General features: G+C 39.0%; 1 long non-coding RNA gene across 1 annotated transcript in view; it reads left to right on the top strand.

Annotated features, from left to right (window-relative positions):
- The window catches only part of LOC115942559 (uncharacterized), a 25,101-nt gene extending 4,513 nt beyond the window's left edge, over nucleotides 1-20,588 (top strand). Inside the window, exons 2-4 of the long non-coding RNA XR_014141385.1 lie at nucleotides 14,398-14,609; nucleotides 17,537-17,745; nucleotides 19,475-20,588. This is a non-coding gene — a long non-coding RNA (uncharacterized LOC115942559). The remainder of the gene's footprint in view (nucleotides 1-14,397; nucleotides 14,610-17,536; nucleotides 17,746-19,474) is intronic.
- The last annotated feature ends 937 nt before the right edge of the window (nucleotides 20,589-21,525 follow it).

The raw sequence follows: 21,525 nt of genomic DNA, 5'->3' as shown, positions 1-21,525 counted from the left end.
CAGCAAGGGTCTGTCTCTGCCATTGTCTCTTGGAAGAAGAGCTACGGAGGGCTTTCTCAGCCACCAAACCCAGGGGCTCTTGGGAGCGATTACCTCGCTCTCAGATACAACCTATCTGACCTAGCTAGCACGCCGTTTATCAACAGACCAGCACGTGGCCGTCAATTTCACAAGTGGTCCACGCCCCCAAACGACCGCACGCTCCTGCCACCTTCCGTGCGGGGATGGCCCGTCGGGCTTGTCCCGATTCACGCATGGCAAGTCTCTCCGGCAGAACTGACAAGGTTTCCGTTGCTACAGTAAGTTCAAGAGGTGAAAGGACTCGACGAGGTCATTCATTTTGGAACAGGGCCTCGGTGTGTAATACAGGATGGACTCTAATCAGGCTGTCTGTCTTCAGCTGAGAGAATTTCTCAAATTACTGAATTGTATGAACAATTTCACAGAAGGAGGAAAAGAGAACAAGAGTAAAATCTCTCTTGCTAGGATGGCTAGCAGTTTTCACTGCCGTCCTTTGCCTTTGTGGCCTCTCTGTGTCGGGACCTCCGAGCTCTCACGAGACTGCTCGACGTCAGCCCCTGCCTACCTCGGCCCCTCGCAGGTGAATTCTCTGCTGCTCTTCTACGAGCATGCCTGCCCAATTTCTGAACCAGACCAGCAGTGTGTTGGCTCTGACACGAGGCTGGCTTCTCCCATCCGAGCCCCTCGTGTTCCCGAGGCGTCCGTCGCTCAGCCACCGGGTCACAGCATTCTCCGGTCATCCTTCCGTGACCCCCTCCCACACTGGCCTCAGCCCTAGGATTAGGCTTCTGGGTCTGCTTCTCTGCATGGCTCTCATGCCTTCCACACTGACATAGAGTTCCACCACCTAATCCCACTCACTAAAGTATTTTCCCATCAATCTGTGATGGCCAGATTGCCGTCTGCACGGGACACAGTTGGTTTCTCAGTCACGGGCACCCCGCCTTACAGGGAATGCCCCCAAACTTGACAAGAATGTTTGCATAAATTGTAGACTACCACCATCCCGGATTATCTCCTTCACTCCTATTAGATGGGTCTTCATTAGAGATTTATAATGATTGTTTTTGTCTTTTTGAAGAACAGACATTTTACTCACAAATAAGGTGACCTTCTGAAAACTACAGTATTGCTTTAGAAAAAATTCATAATATAAAAATACTTCAGAATACATATAATTTATTCTTTTAAGATGATTTTTCATCATAACATTCATTAAAAATTATATATAAGTGCAACAGGCTGTTCTATCTTCAGTATAAACATTCAGTCATAACCCCTCTCAATGATCTATATATTCCCTTCAAGTTTTTCTCTCTATAGCATTTACCCATCTGAAATAACATTACATATGCTTTTACTCTTCCTTTTGCCTCTTAATAACTTCAACTAATAAGCATTTCCCATAGCATCCTGATATTACATAATCAAAATAGACATTTTCGGTGGTTCAGTGAACAATTTTATCAAGTACATTCATCACCATATATACTTAGCTTTTCCCCTACTGTTGGAAGTATAGGCTATTTCCAAATTCTGCTGTTGTAACGAACACTACAATTAATTTCTTTGTGTATATCAATGTTCCCATTAATAATTATTTCTCAGAATAAATACACAGCTGTAATATTTCTGGGGCAGACACAGAAACATTTATATGTTGCCAAACTGATTTTAAAAAGGATATTCCACTAACTCTAAGTATGAGCTCTGAGAGTACTTGTCTTATGAGTACTCACCAGCCCAGGTCAAAATATTTGTCTTATTTTATTTTAAACTATATTTCACTGATTACTAGGGAGGTGGGCCATTTTTGTGCTTTCTACTTGTATACCTAAGGTACACTTGTATACCTTGTCAGTTTATTGCTTTCACACACTTATTAAATAATAGTATTTGCATCTTATTTTTGTATATGTGTCCTTTATTTAATACAATGTAAATGTAAGTCACAATAGCAACAAACAAATCCCAAAAGTGGGGTTGCTGGATCATATGGGAATTCTATTTTTAATTTTTTTTAAAGTAGGCTCCACACCCAGCATGGAGCCCAGCGAGGGGCCTGAACTCATGACCCTGAGATCAAGACCTGAGCTAAGATCAAGAGTCACACACTTAACTGACTGAGCCACCCAGGTACCCCCAGCTTCTAATTTTTTGGAGGAGCCTCCATACTGTTTTCCATGAGGGCTATACCAATTTACATTCCCACCAACAGTACACAAGGGGTCTCTCTTCACACTCTCGACAATATTTGTTATTTCTTGTCTTTTTCACAATAGCCGTCTTAATAGGTGAAATGATATCTCATTGTGGTTTTGATTTTTATTTCCTTGATGATTAGTTACGTTGACCACTTTTTCATGTACCTGTTGACTACTTGTATGTCTTCTTTGGAAAAATACCTATTCGGGTCCTTTGCCCATTTTTTAATTGGATTATTTGTGTTTTTTTGCTATTGAGTTGTATGACTTCCTTATATATTTTGGATATTAACTTTTTTTATACCTCAGATACATGGTTTGCAAATATTTTCTCTCATTCCATATGTTGCCTTTTCATTTTGTTGATTGCTTCCTTTGTTTCTTAAAAGCTTTTTAGTTTGATGTAGTCCCACTTGTTTATTTTTGCTTTTGTTGCTTGTGCTTTCGATGTCATATAAAAAAAATCATGGCCAAGACCAATGTCAAGGAGCTTTTTCTGTGTTTTCTCCCAGGAGTTTTAGTTTCAGGTCTTGCATTTAAATCTTTAATCTATCTTGAGTTAATTTTTGTGTATGGCATAAGATAAGGGTCCAATTTCATTCTTTTATGTGTGTATATCCTGTTTTCCCAACACCATTTATTGAAGACTATTCTTTCCCCATTGTGTACTCTTGGTGCCCTTGTCAAAGATTAGTTGACCATATATGTGTGGGTTTATTTCTGGGTTCTCTATTATGTTCCGCTGATCTGTGTGTCTGTTTTTATGCCAGTACCATATTGTTTTGATTACTATAGCTTTGAAATATAATTTGAAACGAGGAAGTATGATGCCTCCAGCTTTGTTCTCCTTGCTCAAGATTGTTTTGGCTATTTTGGGTCTCTTGTGGTTTCATTTATCCTTTGGATGTAAAGATGGTTCAACATACACAAATCAATAAACGTGATGCACCACATTAACAGAATGAAGGATAAAAACCATATGATCATCTCAGTAGATGTAGAAAAAAGCACTTGAAAAAATTCAACATCCTTTCATGATAAAATCTCTCAACAAATTAGGTATAGAAAGAATATACCTCAACGTAATGAAGGCCATATATGACAAGGCCACCGCTAATATCATACACAACAGTGAAAACCTAAAAGTTTTTCCTCTAAGATTAGAAATAATACAAGGGTGCCCATTCTCTTCACTTCTATTCAACATAGTACTGGAAGTTCGTACTAGAGCATTTAGGCAAGAAAAAGAAATAAAAGGCATCCAAACTCAAAAAGAAGAAATTAAATTGTCTCTGTGCAGATTACATGACCTTATATGGAAAAAACTCTAGGGGTGCCTGGGTGGCCCAGTTGGCTAAGTATCCACATCCGAATCTTGATTTCAGCTCAGGTTGTGATCTTAGGGTTGTGGGGTCAGGGCCCGTGTTGGGCCCCATGCTCAGCATGGAGTCTACTTTAGATTCTCTCTCTCCCTCTCTGCCCTTCCCCCCGCTCATGTTCTTTCTCTCTCTAAAATAAATCTTTTTAAAAAAATACTTAAAAAAAGAAAAAAACTCTCAAGACTCCACCAAAAATCTGTTAGAACTAATATACAAATTCAGTAAAGTTGCAAGATACAAAATCAATATACAAAAACCAGTTGTGTTTCTGTACACTAACAACACACCATCTGAAAAAGAAGTTTGGGGAAAAAACCCAGTTCCAACAGCATCAAAAAGAATAAAATACTTTGGAGTAAATTTCACCAAGGAGGTGAAAGTTCTGTACACTGAAAACTATAATACAATGATGAAAAGAAATCAATGAAGACACACAAAAAAATGGAGAGATATCTTGTGTTGTTGGATTGGAAGAGTCAATACTGTTAAAATGTCCATACTACCTAAAGTAATCTAAAAATACAATGCAATCCCTATCAAAATTCCAATGGCGTTTCTCATAGAAATAGAAGAAACAATCCTCATATTCATATACAACCACAGAAGACCCCGAATAGCCTAAGCAATCTTGGGAAAGAAGAAAACGCTGAGAGTTTTTTTGATCATGAATGAATGTTGTATCTTGTTAAATGTGTTTTCTGCATCAATTACTAGTGATTAATGGATTTTTCTTCTTTAGTCTGTTGGTATGATACATTTCATTGATTTATTTTTTTAAAGACTTTATTTTTTTAGAGCAGTTTTAAGTTCACAGAACAATTGAGAGGAAGGTATGGATTCCCCATATAGCCCCAACCCCTCCACATATATAGCCCCCCCCATTATCACTATCATTCACAAGACTGGTACATTTGTTACAACTGATGAACCTACACTGACACATCATAATCCCCCAAAGCCTTTGGTTTCATTCTTAGTGTTGTACATTCTATAGATTTTGACAAATGCATAATGACATTTCTTCATTACAGTATCATACAGAGCACTCTCACTGCCCTAAAAATCCTCTGTGCTTCATTCAACCCCTGGCAAACACTATCTTTTTACTGTCTCCATAGTTTTGCCTTTCCCAGAATATCATATATTGGAATCACAAGTATGTAGATTTTTTCGGATTGGCTTCTTTCACTTAGGAATATGCATTTAAGGTTCTTTCATGTTTTTCCATGGCCTGATAGGTTACTTCTTTTTAGCGATGATTAATATTCCATTGTCTACATGTACCATGGTTTATTTATCCATTCGCCTACTGAAGGGCATCTTGGTTGCTTTGAAGTTTTGGCAATTATGAATAAAGCTGCTGTAACTCTCCATGTGCAGGTTTTTGTGTGGACATAAGTTTTCAGCTCCTTTGGGTAAATACCAAGGAGTGTGACTGCTGAATCCTAAGATAAGAGCATATTCAGTTTTATAAGAAACTACCAAACTGTCTTCCAAAGTAGCTGTACCATTTTGAATTCCCACCAGCAACATATGAGAGTTCCTGTTGCTCCACATCCTCACTAGCATTGGGTGTTATCAGTGTTCCAGATTTTGGCATTCTAATACATGTGGAGTGGTATCTCACTGTTGTTTTAACTTGCATTTCCCTTATAACATATGACATGAAGCACATTTTTATATGTTTATTTGTCATCTGTACATCTTCTTTGGTGAGGTGTTTGTTAAGGTCTTTGGCCATTTTTTAATTAGGTTGTTTTTTATGGTCAAATTTTAAGAGTTCTTTGTACTTTTCAATAACGGTCCTTTATTAGATGTGTCTTTTGAAAATCTTTTCTCCCAGCCTTGTCTTCTAATTCTCTTGACATTGTCTTTTGCAGAGTAGAACTTCTTAATTCTAATGAAGTCCCGCTTACCAATTATTTCTTGCATTGATCGTGCCTTTGGTGTTGATCTAAAAAGTCACTGCCATTCCCAAGTTCATCTAAGTTTTCTTCTATTTTATCTTCTGGACGTTTTATAGTTGCATTTTACATTTAGGTCTATGTTTCACTTTGAGCTAATTTTTGTGAAAGGCGTGAGATCTGTGCCTAGGTTAATTTTTTTTGTATGTGAATGTCCAGTTGTTCCAGCATCATGTATTGAAGAGACTATATTTACTCTGTTGTATTGCCTCTGCTCCTTTGTCAAAGCATTAGTATGTTTTTGAATGTTTGAATGTTGTTGAGGACTTTTGTGTCTAAGTTCATGAGCAATATTGGTATGTAGTTTTTTTGTTTTTTAGATTTCTTTTTGGGTTTTTTTGGGGGGTACCAGTTGTCCTAGTTTTGGTGTCAGGGTAACACTTGCCTCATAAAATAAAGTGGAAAATTTTCCTCCTCTTCTATTGCCTAGAAAAGATTTTGTATGATTGGTGCTAATTCTTCTTTAAATGTTTGGTAGACATCTCTTATGAAACTGGAACTGAAGAATTCTGTTCGTGGGAGTTTTAAAATTACAAATTCAGGGGCGCCTGGGTGGCTCAGTCATTAAGCGTCTGCCTTCGGCTCAGGTCATGGTCCCAGGGTCCTGGGATCGAGCCCCGCATCGGGCTTCCCGCTCTGCCGGAAGCCTGCTTCTCCCTCTCCCACTCCCCCTGCTTGTGTTCCCTCTCTCGCTGTGTCTTTCTCTGTCAAATAAATAAATAAAAATAAATTAAAAATTAATAAATAAAATTACAAACTCAATTTCTTTAGTGGTCATAGGACTATTCAGATCATCTATTTCATTTTGGTTAAGTTTTGGTAACTTATGGTTTTAGAAGAATTGGTCCATGTCTTCTAAGTTGTTAAATCTATTGGTGTAAACTGTTTGTAGTATTCCTTCATTAACTTTTTAATGATTAATAAGATCTGTAGTGACATCCCCTGTTTAATTACTGATATTGGTGACTTATTTCTTTTCTATTTTCATTCTTATCAGCTGTATTATAACTTTATCAATATTATTTTATTTTTTTATGAACCAAAATTTTATTTCATTAATTTTTACTACTTTTTTCCTATTTTCAATTTCATTTATTTCTGCTTTTTATTATTTCTTTCCTTTTTCTTGCTATAGTTTATTCTACTCTTCCCTTCCTAGTTTCTTGAGATAGAAACTTTGGTTACTGATTTTTGATCTTACCTTTTTTCAGCTATAAATTTCCCTCTCAGCACTGCTTTAGTTGCATCCCATATGTTTTCTTCTTGTTGTGTTTTTATTTTCATTTTTTTCTGTGTATTTTTTATTTCCTTGGAGACATCCTCTTTGACACTTGAATTATTTAGGAGTGCTTAATTTTCAGGTGTTTAGAGATTTCCTTTTTTTTTTTTTTCCTGTTATTGATTATTAGTTCGATTCCATATGGTCAGAAAACATGCTAAGTATGACTGCAATGCCTTCAAATTTGTTGTATTTTGTTTTATGGCTCTAGATATTGTCTGTTTTGGTAACTGTTACATGGATGCTATTGTTGGGTAGAGTGTTCTATATATGCCAATTAGATACTGTTGGTTGATTATGTTGTTCAGATTTTCTATATCCCCTTTGATTTTCTGCCTAATAATTAATTCTTCAATTGCTGAGAGGCATATGTTGAAGTCCCTGACTATAACTGTGAACTGGTCTATTTCAACTTTCAGCCCTATTAGTTTTTGCTTCATTCATTTTAAGACTCTGCTGTTTGGTGCATACACAGGGTCAGTATAGCTAATAAATGCTTTGACCCCTTTCATTATTATGTAATGTCCCACTCTGTCTCTGCTAATTTTCTTTCATCTGTAGTATACTTTAACTGATATTAATATAGCCTCTCCTGATTGTTTTAATTAATGCTTGTATAGTAGATCTGTTTCCATCCTTTTACTTTCATCCTACCTATAACATAAAATTTGAAGTGAATTTTTTGATAAACTGTATATATTTGGTCCTGTTTTTTAACTCATTCAATGAGTCTGCCTTTTTATTGGTGTATTCAGACCATTTACATTTACTATAATTACTGATATATTAGAGCTTAAGTCTGCCATTTTATTTGTTTTTTAATCATTTCTTCTCTTTTTGTGTTCCTGTGGATTACATGAACTTTTTAAGGAATCCATCTTGCATTATTCATAGGGTTTTTGAATGTCTCTTTGTATAGCTTTCTTAGTGGTTACTCTGGATATTACAACGTAAATATGTGATGTAGCACAGTCTACATCAACGTTTTGCCACTTCAAGTAAAGTGTGGAAATCTTACTTCTATTTAGGTCCCTTTACTCTCATTGCTTTCAGCCATTTTGTCTTGAGTATCAAATGGTGTTATAACTTCTGTTTCAATCATAAAATACAATTTGTAAAATTTGGGAGAAGAAGGATAGTCTACTGTATTCGCCCATATGGCTGCCCTCTCTATTGTTCAAGGAAGTAAATTACAAAGATTAGGGCAGAAATAAATGAAAAAAAAAAAAAAAAAGACCAGATAAACAATAAAAAAGATCAATGACATTGAGGGTTTTTTTGAAAAGATAAAATTGACAAAAGTTTAGCTAGACTAAGAAAAGATTCAAACAAATAAATTATAAATGAAGGAGGAGACATCACAACTGATACCACAAAAATAAAAAGGATCACAAGAGACTACTATGAAAAATTATGTGCCAACAAAGTGGACATCCTAGAAGAAATGGATAAATTTCTAGAAAGGTACAACCTACCAAGACTGAATCATGAAGAAACAGAAAATCTGAACAGACTAATATTGAGTAAGGAGGTTGAATCAGTAATAAAAAAAACTCCCAACAAAGAAAAGCCTAGGACCAGATGGCTTCACTGGTGAATTCTACCAAACATTTAAAGAAGAACGAATGCCAATCCTTCTCAAACTCTTCCAAAAAATCGAAGAGGAGGGAACATTTCCAAACTCACTTTATTATGCCAGCATTACCCTGATACCAAAGCCAGACAAGCACACTATAAGAAAATCACAGGCCTATATCTTTGATGAAGACGGATGCAAGAGTCCTCAACAAAATACTAGCAAATGAACTCAACAGCACATTAAAAGCATCATACCCATGATCAAGTAGAATTTAACCCTGGGATGCAAGGTGGTTGAACATATACAAATCAATAAGCATGATACATCACATTAACAGAATGAAGGATAAAAGCCATATCATCTCAACAAATGTAGAACAATTCAACATCCTTTCATGGTAAAAACTCTTAACAAATTAGATATAGAAAGAATGTATCTCAACATGACAAAGGCCATATATGACAAGCTCATAGTTAACATCATACTCAAGGGTGAAAATGTAAAAGCTTTTCCTGTAATATTGGGAACAAGACAAGGATGTTCACCTTCACCACTTCTAGCCATCATAATACTGGAAGTTCTAGTGAGAGCAATTAGGCAAGAAAAAGCAATAAAAGTCACCTAAATTGGAAAGGAAGAAATATAGTTGCCTCTGTCGATGACATTATCTTATATATAGAAAACCCTAAAGACTCCACCAAAAAACCTCTAGAACTAATAAATTAAGCTAAGTTGCAGGATACAAAATTAACTTTCTTCCTTCTTGATGCTTCAAGATCCCTTCTTTTATAACTTCCTTTCTGCTTGAAGAACTTCCTGTAGCCATTATTTAAGAGTAGGTCTGGTAGCAACAAATTCTTTTAATTTTCTTTATCTGCAAGTGTCTTGATTCCCCTTCACACCTCAAGGATATTCTTTCCTTTCAGAACTTGAAAATTCTATACCACTTCCTTCTGCCTTCCATGGTTTCAGATGAGAAACCCACTGCTGTTCAAATTGGTGTTCCCTCATAGGTAAGGTGTCATTTCTGCTGCTTTCAGGGTTTTATCTTTGCCTTTAGTTTTCAGAGGTTTACCTATAATGTTTTTACATTATAAAAATTTTTAAAAAATCTAGCATGTTGGGATTTGCTCAGATTCTTGTATCTGTGTTTTCTTTTGTGAAATTTGGAGTTCTTTAAGTCATTATTTTTTCCTTTTTAAAAAAAGATTTCATTTATTAGAGAGAAAGAGAGCACAAGCAGGGGAAAGGGAGAAGCAGGCTCACCGCCAAGCAGGGACCCAACACGAGCTCAATCCCAGGACTATGGGATTATGACCTGCGCCAAAGGCAGAGGATTAACCAACTGAGCCACCCAGGTGCCCCAGTTGTTATTTTTTCTAATATTCTTTCAGCCCCACTCTCTTTCTCCTCTTCTCCTGGGACTCCAAAATTATGAATGCTTTCCTTGTTGTTCCACAGGTTCCTGAGAGTCTATTATTTTTTTCCAATCTATTTTCTGTCTTTTTCAGATTGGGTAAATTTTATTAATTTGTCCTCAAATTCATTGATTCTATCTGCTGACATATTTACTCTAGTATTGAGTTCATTTAGCAAGTTTTTTAATTTGGGGTATTGTATTTTTCAGTTAGAAGATTTCCATTTCAATCTTTTTCGTAACTTATCTTTTTCTGAGATTTTCTATTTTTTCATCTATTTCATTTGTTATTGCTTGTTGATGCTTTTTGTGATGGCTACTTTAAACTCCTTGTCAAATCATTCCAACATCTGAGTCATCTCTGTGTTGGCATCAGTTGATTGCCTTTTTTCATTGAAGTTGTGATTTTCCTGGCTCTTAATATGATGGGTGATTTTCTTTTCCTTTTCTTTTTTCCTTTTTTTTTTTTTTTTTTTTACCATGGGTGATTTTCGGTTGTATCCTGGACATTTTTACTATTACGTTGTGAGACTTTAGGTCCTATGTAAATCTTTTATTTCAGCAAGTAGTTACCTGTTTAGGTTTAGCATGCAGGTCCTGACCTGTTTTTTTGTGGTGTGGCTTGAATGACAGCTTAATTTTCAGAGGCTTTGCAGTATTTTTTGGAGTGCTTGGCTTATCTGGTGCTGCAGGAACTCCCACTGGTCCCTTTTGGTGCTGCTTGAGGGGACCAAAGGGGCTGCCCCAGTCAGGGCCACCTGATGTCTCTCGGTGGAAGAAGGGAACCTCTGGCCCATAGGGATGAAGAATGTTTCCGGAGCCAGGCAGCTTGCTGTGCAGAGCAGAATCTCTCTTGCCAGTGCCAGCCTAGCACTTGGTGTCTCTTGGCAAGGGAGGAGTCTCAGGTCTGGCAAAGGAGGAGAGCACTTCCTTTAGCTGCTTGCTTTTAGTGGGGCTCTTAATCAATCCCCCCCTGCCAGCACTGTCAGGATCACCTGGTGTTGTCAGAAGGCCTACTGTTTGATCTGGTGAAGAAATGAGCCCACCTGGGCTGCTCTGTGTTGCTAGGTTGAGGGTCTGAAAATGCCAGGCCTGGGTTGCCTTCTTCTGTTGGGTGGGGAGGGGAGAGGGAGATGTAAGGCATCCTGCTGCTGTGTTGTTCCTATAGTCCTAGGATCCCAAACAAGCTTGCCTTTCTCTTCCCACCTTCTAGAGTGTTCCTTCGGTTGCCCCTTGAGTTCTTTCCAGGGTTTATAGTTGTACTTAGCAGGGGGGAGCAGAGAGAAATGGGTCTAAGCCATCTTGTCCAGAACAAAATTTCTTTCTGATTTTTAATTATTTGTTGTAAAACTAAAGAACAACTGAAGAAAGTATCGTTCTGGTTATTATATGCTTGCTACTGGGAATAATTTTGGCATGGAAATAAAGGGCATTTAAAAAAATGATCTGCTCCAGGTGTCTAATATACTAGCTATGCCACTGAGAGTGAGCAAAGTAAAAGGAGAGATCAGAAAGATTGTGGAGAACAGCCTTGAAGCCAAGGGTGGAAAGAGTGTTAAGAAGCTGAGAGAGGTTATTATTTTATTTGCTTTATGATGGGATTAGAAACCAGAGGATCTGAAGCATTAGGTTGCTTGCCCAAAATTGCTTTGGCATTTGGCTGCAGGATGGTTGCAGAATTCAGGATTATGACATTCCAAGACCATGGTAACAGCACACAGTTTCCCAGGGTGCCACTTTCAAACTCCAAACACAACATTTTCTAGAAGATACACTACAATAGCCAAGTACCTTTTGCCTATCTGCAAAATGAACAGAAAGTTTCAAAAGAAACAAATGTTTACTAAATTTGACTAGTATTAAATGTCTGTTATTAATTGTCTCTCAAGCATCCTGCATGGAGGGGGCTTAGTGTTCATGAATTCATTTCAAGATAATAATTACCAATGGAGTGCTTACTCTTGGAGACTATTAAATTATAATTGGCATTTGGATAAGTCTATAAAACCAATTCTTATGTCTTTCTTTAAGTGTCTGATTTCTCAAATTTATCTGTGACAATTTCTAATATTTCACATTTCTGCAAGTTTCTTTTGCCCATGATCACGATCACTTTCATATAAGCTAAACCTTTGTTCCCAAGAGTACATGCAGGATTCCAGATAAAGGCTGACCACTTTCTGATTAAATGTGTTTCAGTCTTTCATTAGATCTCTCTATACAACAATATCTACATCCCTGCCTTTTTTCAGGCTCAATTTTTAGAAATCTACTGAAAGACTCAAATATATACATATAAATTTAAAATATTTAGGAGTCTTTTTCCAAAGGGAAATTTGTTTTTAAAGAAACTTAAGACAAGAGACTTCCTTCCCCCAAAATTCCTCCAGGAAAACTATCTCCAAATGAAACCAAACTGCAGATAGCATTCTGGATGAAATTCACTACCCAATACAGAAAGTTTATGTATTTTGGCAACTGCAATTGGGCTGTGATTATTTGTTATATTGAGCCATGGGAAACGACTCACTGGAAATAGATTAAGGTATCTTTGGAAAATCTCTTAACACTTTCAAGATGTTGGGATGCCATCTCACCTACCCCAAATTTCCTCCAGCACATGAAATGGCCTCCCAGCATCCGGAAAAAGTGAACCAAGCTTCCAAAAGTGTCTGTCTTGCAATCAGCTGACACTCCTGCCTGAGGTGCAACTGGTTTCAAGGGTCTTAGCTTCCTCCTGCACATCTTAGAGTATTTGTGGTAAAAGTTATGATGCTTTGGTAATTTGAGACCTCAACTCACAGCTGAGCTATTAAATCATGACTCTATGAGCAGGTGAGATGGCAAGGATTTGAGTACGAATGATCAGGTTTATAAATTACAGGTGCAAGAATCCATCCAACAGTATAATTATGACTCAACTTGGAAGAATCTAAGGGTCAGAGCCATGAAATATGATGTACAAATGATTTCACCAAGAGGAGCAATGCACTCATTTATAGGGCAGGTTCTAACATCTATAATCCTGCAACTTGGGGCAACAGGAAGCAAATCTGCCCTTGCAAACCTGCCTAAAAGCACTAATATTACTAGTTCTCCTCCTCATCTGTTTTTCAATATAAGATCATCAACTTATCTGAATGCTTCAGAATATTCCCCTGCACCAAAAACTGCCCTCCTGAGAAGTGAACACGTAAAAAGCCATTGATGTGTTATGCGCAGTGTGGCTGGCTCTGCAGTGCCAAGGCAAACTGGAGAAATAATTATTTGATGTTAGATAATCATTTGCTTATTTGATAATTAAAAAATCCCAAATTATTATTGCAACCCAAATGTCTCCTGGGGGATATGCATGAGTCAAACTCCCTGGATCTTAACTCTACCTGCTTATTCAGAGCTGCCAGTGCTATGGTCTGAAATTTGTGCCCCTCCACCCCCAAAGTCACATACTGAAATCCTACCCCCCAAGATGATGGTATTAGGAGGTGGTGGCCTATGGGAGGTGATTAGGTCATAAGGGTAGAGCCCTCATGATTGGGATTAGTGCCCTTATAAAAGAGACCTCACAGAGTTCCTTACCCCTTCTAGCATGTGAGAATACAACAAGACATCAGCAGTCTGCAAGCTGGAAGTGGGCCTTCAGAACCCAATCATGCTGGCATTCTGATCTTGGACTTCCAGCCTCCAGAACTGTGAGAAATAAATGTTGATGAGCCACCCAGTTTATGGTATTTTTGTTATAGCAGCCCGAACAGACAGCTTTCTGGAAAAGCCCCCTCCCAACCAAGTATTCCCGGATGTCCCTGGAGGGGTTTCACAGGGAGCTCAGGAAGCAGTATGGCAGCTGCAGCCTCCACGCATCCACTATGATCAAATTTTTCTCCTCTCCTGCAAGGGCTTCCCCTTGTCAGCGTCATCTACTCAAAAGTGGAGTGAGGGTATCTTCCCAGTGCTGCTGCTGAGGGTAAGAGCTTCAATTTCCCCACTGACTGCACTCTCTTGCCATGCTCTCTAAATGGCCCATGATGCAGTAGCAGAGACATGTTCATTTGCGGGCAGCAGTCTAGAGAATGTCTCTCTTCTCCACTGTGTAATATTCTTTGTCACCTGAGCCCCAAAGCAAAAAATTGTGTTCAGTCTCATCAGGATGCCTCATAAAATAGTTTCTTCCATGTTAAATCTCAATAATACCTTTCTCCATCGAGGTTCAAAACCATGGTATCAAACCAGGCAAGGACAACAATCTTGCCTTCTACTCTCTTGTCCTCATTTCCAATTCTCCACCCTCCTCTACCTGTGCGCTACATGCACCAAACTCCTCTTTCGGGACGCCTGGGTGGCTCAGTCGGTTAAGTGTCTGCCTTCGGCTCAGGTCATGATCTCAGGGTCCTGGGATCAAGTCCCGCATCAGGCTCCTTGCTCAGCAGGGAGTCTGCTTCTCCCTCTGCCTGCCCCTCCTCCTGCTTGTGCTCTCTCTCTCTGCCAAATAAATAAATAACACAGGGGAATATTTAAAAAAAAAAAAAAACAAACAACTCCTCTTTCTTCCTTCAGATGCAAAAGTCAAGAACTCAAGGGCTCATGGACACCAATTCAGAGAAATGTTGCCCACCCTACCAAACCTCTCTGCTGCCAGGAGTAAGTGATTCTCTGTGAGATAGTTTATTCTTCATTGCCTTCAATCCTCCACTTGGCTTTGGCTGTTTCAACATGGCTTTGGATTCTCTAGAGCAGGGGTCTCCAAAATGGGCTGGTCAAACCCCAGGGTGAGTGAGATAATACCCTGGGGGGTAGGGAGCAAATGTCAGAATCAGTAGATAGACAGATTCAGTTTTACTCTTACTAAAATAAAGATCACCACCAGTGCCCTCCGTCAGTCTGTATGAGAGGGTCTGATGTTTTTCAAGGTATCCTGGGGAAAGGAGTGAATGTTCCACACTGGGAAGAGTTGACAATGGAACCCTCATGTGATCATTTCTTTTGGCATATTGCAAAGTATTACCATTGATATGTTCCTGGTTAGGTGGCACTGCAAATTATGTTACCCAGTTTTAACTAATAACTCTCTCAAATTTGGCAAGTAGCTTAAAGAATCCCTGCAAAGAAACCACAGATCAAGACATGGCCACTAACTCAAGTTCACAAAAGGCTAAGAGAAATGGCAGCAGTAACAATTCTTCCACCCTTGTAGTAGCTCAGCATCAGCCATATTATATAAAACAACAAATTCAAATCACATTACTTAAAAACAGAAGTTATCAAGAAATATGTTATTAATAATTATTTTAGTTTGGAGTCCCCCCCAAAACAGACCCCAAGGACAAGGATTTAGATGCAAGTATCTTATTTGGGAGGTAATTCCAGGAAGCACAGTGAGGGAGTAGGGAAGTGACGTACAAAGGCAGGAAAGCCAATAAAAGATATGCTGATGAATTGATTACTACTGTGGGTACCCAGGACCCTCTGAGGGGCTGTGTGGAACAACACTGTCCCTCTGAGGTGCAAGGAAGTTCAAGCGTTTATCCACTGACTCTTGTCCCTCATTGGTTAAGAGTCATTTCTGGGGTATGTTAGGTCCCTTGCACTCTGGTCTCTCCCATATATACTGACTACACTTTAATAGTCCGAGAATGCTTTCATGAGGACAGACATAGGAAGTGTTACTTGTACAGGAACCTTCTGCAGATGACTGCTAGGATGGGCCAGGGGTTCTGGGTTGGGCACTGATAGTGTCTGCCACCACAATTAACCTTTTTGTGACTGCGTATGGTTTCTTGAGCTAGTAGTACACAAATATAATTTAGAAACAAATATATCTATATCAGTGGTTCATGCCCCAAATATTTTTACTGATACAGGTGTCTGGATCACAAAAAGCTTTGGAGCTCACTCCTCTAGGGGGAGTTGGAATCTCAGAATTGTTTATGAGCACTAACTACAAGTCCTGTTGAAATACCGCAGGCCAGAGTAGAGTCATAGAATAAAAATCATTAAACCCCTTTCTTTGCCCAGAAGTATCTTACAAAGGAGTGTCTCCCTCTGTTCTCACAACACTCCTAGCAACTTGGTTGCTTAACTTCTCTTTCGGCATCATGACATTTAAGAGCAGTTTGTTTTGTTGATGAAAATGTCAAAATATGGGGTTCATGGTGGGCAAGAAAGGGAGAAAATTATAAAGGAAGATGCTAGTGAAAGGATGGGGTTCTCACTTTACCAGTGGACCCTAAGAGAGATTGAGCTACCTCTCATGACATTTGACCATGCTGCCCTCCATGGTGAGAAGGGTCACTTCCCCCGGGGAGTAGGATGTGAAGTGGGTGGAGAGCCACGAGGTCCTACTCGTTGATCAGATTGATCTTTCTGACTTACCATTTAGGGCCTCTTTGTCTTAAGTAGCCCGAACTGAACCAACAGAGTTTACGCAATCAAGATTTTTCTGGGACCTGCTTTAGTCATTGGTACTTGACACATGAATGGTCTATATCACTGATTTTTAGTGTCTCCAGATTATTAAGCTTCAAGAAGTACTAGAAGAGTTAGGGCCATGAGCTCTCTGTCCTAGTATTCTGTTTATGTCAGGGGAACAAAAGGATAAGTTTTGGAAGGATACATCTTTCTTGCAGACTAAGCTAGAAAGATACTACCAAAACATATGAACTCTGCTTAACCATCTAACCTCAGCCAATCAACAACTGCTGACTTGACATTTGTGCCAGGGCCTGTGGTAGGTTCGAAAGGAAGGAAGGGAGAGAAGGAGGAAGGAAGGAATCATCCTAGGCTTCCTTAAAAGGTAGCTAGCCTTAGACAAGGCTGTACATGGTGATTACCAAATAAAGTGGACAAACATGGAAACATCTCAATAGCTTTGATCAAAGCTATGATGATCAGGGAAGCATCCAGAAAGAGGTGGATCTGAGCTAAAAAGTATTCTCAAACTTGAATACACATCAGAACCGCATGGACTGTTAAATCAGATTGTAGGTCCTCACTCCCCAGAAATTCAGATTCCCTAAGGTCTGTGGTGAGACCTAAGCATTTGCATTTATAACAAGTTCCCAGGTAATGTGGATGGTGCTGGTCTAGAGACCACATTTGAGAACCATTTCTCTGAAGGAGTTTAGATATGTAGAAGAGCAGGGAGTTGATATGAGGAAGGTGGTACCTTATTCTGCAGGGAAAAGTGGAAAACATATTTAGAAGGATTCTGAAGTGAAGGGATTGTAGATAGAGGAATGGGAGATAAGAATGTAAGGCCTGTCTGAAGATTTTGAAATTTATCCTGTAGGCAACTAGAAGTCATTGAATATATCTGAGTAGTGACATGACATGATGGAAACTTTATTTTAGAACTGTTTCTTTACAGTATATTCCATTGTGTGAGTAGGGGAAGGGAAGAGATGGACAGAAAAATGTAAAAGCTTATGAATTTAAGTTGTTTAAAAGTCTATTTTGTAGGGCCACGTGAGTGGCTCAGTCGGTTGAGCATCCAACTCTTGGTTTTGGCTCAGGTCATGATCTTGGGGTCGTGGGATAAAGCCCTGTGTCAGGCTCCACTCAGCATGGAGTCTGCTTGAGATTCTCTCTCCCTCTCCCTCTGCCCCTCCCACTTGTGCTCTCTCTTTCTCTCTCTCTCTAAAATAAATACATAAATCTTGAAATGTCTATTTTGTTGTATACCATTCTTTCCAAACAGAGGTGAGAAAAGTACTTCTTTGGAGATTACATTTTGATGAGAAGCCTGGGCCAGCATTCCTCTTGGAAAAGAAGACAGAGGCAAACAAATGGCATTTGAGTTTTGGTCTTCCATTATTCAAACTTTCCTTAAAAATGACAGCATGGAAATCTTCAAGTCTGCTTGGAATCTGAGCCAATTTGATGGGAGAATCTGCAGATTTTCAAGCAGTAAGTTGATCTGTGGTGGCCTTCAACCCAGGAGTGAGGACTTTTTTGTTTATAGTCTTGACTCCAAAGAGATCCAAATTTGCCCCATCCTGGAAGTGTATCACTAAGGGGTAATTTTCAGTGTTTAAATTGGCTTATAATAAGACCACATTGAAATTTTTTTTTCTTCCTCTGTGAAGATAAAAGCAATGTGTGTGACACTGATTCTATAAGAGGCAAGAGAATTGCGCTCCAAGGGCATATACACATACACACCCACCCCACGTTGTATTGGCCGAGAGCTCTGCACTGAGGGAGATGCTCGGGCATATTTCTGCATGAAGCAAAATCAATATGGGCGAACCTGAAAACCATCTGTTGGGAACTTTTGGAAAGGTACATGAAAGAGGAGGTGAGAGACAAGGGTGAAGACTTGGGAAACAGTCCAAGGAAGCTCTTTCGACAACTCAAGTCATTACTTAACATTGATGTAAACATCTGGGAGCCCACAGGCCCTGCCTAAAGGGACCTAGAGCCAACATGGTTGCGCAGTTCAAAACAAACCTCTGGCATCTCAAAATGTTCCTACACCTTTGTTCTCTTGGGTTCCACCTTGCTAGGTAACCCTCCTCTCCTCTGTGATTTTTCTCCCATTTCCTGCTTTTCTCATTCTTTAGCCGCCACCCAGCTCTCTATGGGTGGAATAATAATTTAGTACAAGTTCAATTTTTTTGAAAATGTTTTGCAATAAAATATTACTGCTTTTGTTCTCTGTGGCTAGAGGGGTGGTGGCCTGGTATGACTGCCCCAATTTTAAAGGCAGGGAAAATAAGGATAATGGATCAAGTGATTTGCCAGAGATGAAATGAATGAGATTAGCACTCGTTTCTTTATCCCAGCAACTGAAATAAATACAAGAACTAAATTGTAGCAATTGCTTAGGAAAGCACTAGAAAACATCATTCTTTGTGATTCTTGTGAAATGAATGTGGTAACAGAGAAGATGGCTCTGCCAGTTTTTAATTCAGTGAAGGTTTTGAACATATTTCTAATTCCTTTGACACATCTCCAGTTTTCTCATGCATAAAATGGAGCTAATACAATAATTAGTATCTACCTTATAGGGTGGTTGTAACGATTAAATGACTTAAAACATGTTGAGCACTTAGAACAGTACATGGCATCTAATAAGCACTCAATAAATTTATTAGTATTATGGCTGTTGCAATAGCAACATCAGTTTATTTTAAAGTGACAACCTGAATATTCAAATCTTCCAAAAATGCATACCAGAAAATGCCTAGCTGCAAAGGAAATCATACTGGTTTGCCTGAGAACCTTACTAGAATGAGAAAATAAGGGGTAGAGATTGAGTTAATGAGTGGTTCATCACTCTTCCAGAACATTTTGGAAATTAAACTCTTCATTTTAGGGTTTATTTGTATCAGGTCTGGCTGTGCCTTTGCGAAAATGGAACCCAAATATTGCAGGTGCCATTCCTGCTCCTACCTACCTGATCCCCATTGTAGCATCCAATTTCCCAGCCACTAAGAGTGTACTGTGATCAGGTTCTGATGTGACACCAAATTTATCTGTGACTGCTAAAGTAGTCAGTCCTGCTTGTCACACCTGTCACCTCTCAAATATAAACCCCACAGGTCATCTCTCCCCTCCCATACTCTCGACCAAGGGTTTCTTTGCTTTGATTTTCACCTCTCTTGGTCTTCCTGTCCCTCCCAATCTTTTACAGTGTCCACTGGAATTCTGATGCCCCTTCCATAGCAAGCAACTCTGTGGATGCCTGTTCTGTCACCATCTAGTGGTAATTGAAGCCTGGCTCTCCCAAGAAGCTCTCAACTTCCTAAGGCTCTTTTATCCAGATGTTGTTTATTCTACTGCATTTCATGAAGATGATGACCATCATTCACTTCTCCTCCCCCATCTTTATATGAAAACCTCTTTATAAAAAACTTGTGGGGAACTTCCACTTTCAAGAAGATGGAGTGGGTATACTTTTCCTTATTCCTCCCACTAAGTACAACTAACAACCCTAGACATTATATGTAAAACAAACATAAAAAGACTGAAAGGTGGAGAAAGGAAGGCAGACTGGCTAGGGACCTCAGGACCTGAAGAACAACGAGGTCATGAATTCCATGGATTTTCTTTTTGTCTCATATATCACAGAATTGGAGCTGAAGAAGCTGACAATCTGGAACACAAACAGATGCAGACAAATAAAAAAAAAAAGCCCAAACACAAGCCTGCTATCTCCAGCCAAAGTACCAGGAAAGGGACAGGCTTATAAGACAGAACCTTTAGAAAATAACTACTTTACTCCAGCCAAATACCACAGAAAGAACTATAGTCTAGACTTCCACCACTGCATGGCTGTAACTAGGCTCCCCCTCACCAGAGTGGTCAGAGGAAGCTGAGTAGGGAGCCATGTCTTTCATCCCTGCTTGGTGGTAACAAACACACATCCCTTGCAATGTTGGTGGAGACCATGTGGGAAGCCTGCATCCCCATCTCCACCTAGCTGGAATGATGCATCTCTCTCTCCTCCCCACTAGGAGTCCTAATGGAGAGTCAGGACTCTCCCCACCGTCCAGTGGTAATGAGACAACCACCAAAAGTGTCAGGGAAGGCTTTGCGGGGAATTGGAACTCCCCTAAGATGATAACAGAAGCTGAGTGGAGAACCTGGTTTTCTACACTCACCAAGCAGGAACAAAGTGCCACTCCTATTTCTTCAGCCTGAGCAGTGTCAGGAAGCCAGTTAAAACAGAAGGTTTCAATAAGAGCCAGAGTATCACAGCTTAAGTGTCCAGGTCTCAATAAAAAAAAAAAACAAAAACAAAACTTCATCATACAAAGAACCAGGAAAATCTCAATTTGAATGAAAAAGACAATCAAAAGCTGCCAACATTGAGATGGAAGAGCTGTTAGAATTATATGACAAAAACAAAAGCAGCCATCAATTGCTTCAATGAGCAATTACAAACAAGATTGAAACAATGAAAACGCAGACAGTATCGGCAAGGAAATAGGAAGTCTCAGCAAAGAAAGAGAAGATATAAAGAAGAACCAAATGGAAATTGTAGAACTGAAAATATAGTAGCCAAAATTAAAAACTCAATAGATGGGCTCAATAGCAGGACGGAAAGGAGGATAGAGGACAGAACTGGTGAACCTGAAGAAAGAACAATAAAGATTACCAAATCTGAATAACAGAGAAAAAACAGACTGAGAAATATGAACAGAGTCTCAAGGAACTGTGGGACTATAACAAAAGATCTAACATCTGGGTCACTGGAGTCCCAGATGGAGAGGAGAAAGAGGATGGGGCTGGAAAAGTGCTTAAAGAAATAATAGCTGAAAACTCTCCAAATATGGTGAAATAGATAAATCTATAAATTCCAGAAATTGAGCAAGCCTCAAACAGGATAAAACCAAAGAAATCCCCACCAAGTCATATAATAGTCAAACTTCTGAAAGCTAAAGCTGAAGATAAATCTTGAAAGCAGTGAGAGAGAAACAACACATTACCTATAGGGGGAAAATAATTCAAATAACAGCAGGTTTCTCATCAGAAACCATAGAGACCAAAATAAAGCAGTATAACATTTTTCATGAACTGAAAGAAAAAAGAACTGTCAATCCAGAAGTCTATATCCAGTGAAAATATCCATCAGGACTGAAGAGGAAGGAGGAAATCAAGACATTCTCAGATGAAGAAAAACTAAGAGAAATTGTCACCAGAAGACCTATCTTAAAAGAATGGCTAAAGTAAATTTTTTAA

The sequence above is a fragment of the Leptonychotes weddellii genome, chromosome X (assembly GCF_054177405.1).
Source record: "Leptonychotes weddellii isolate Sample4059 chromosome X, ASM5417740v2, whole genome shotgun sequence".
Taxonomy (NCBI): domain Eukaryota; kingdom Metazoa; phylum Chordata; class Mammalia; order Carnivora; family Phocidae; genus Leptonychotes; species Leptonychotes weddellii.
This window is presented reverse-complemented; position numbering and strand designations above follow the sequence as displayed.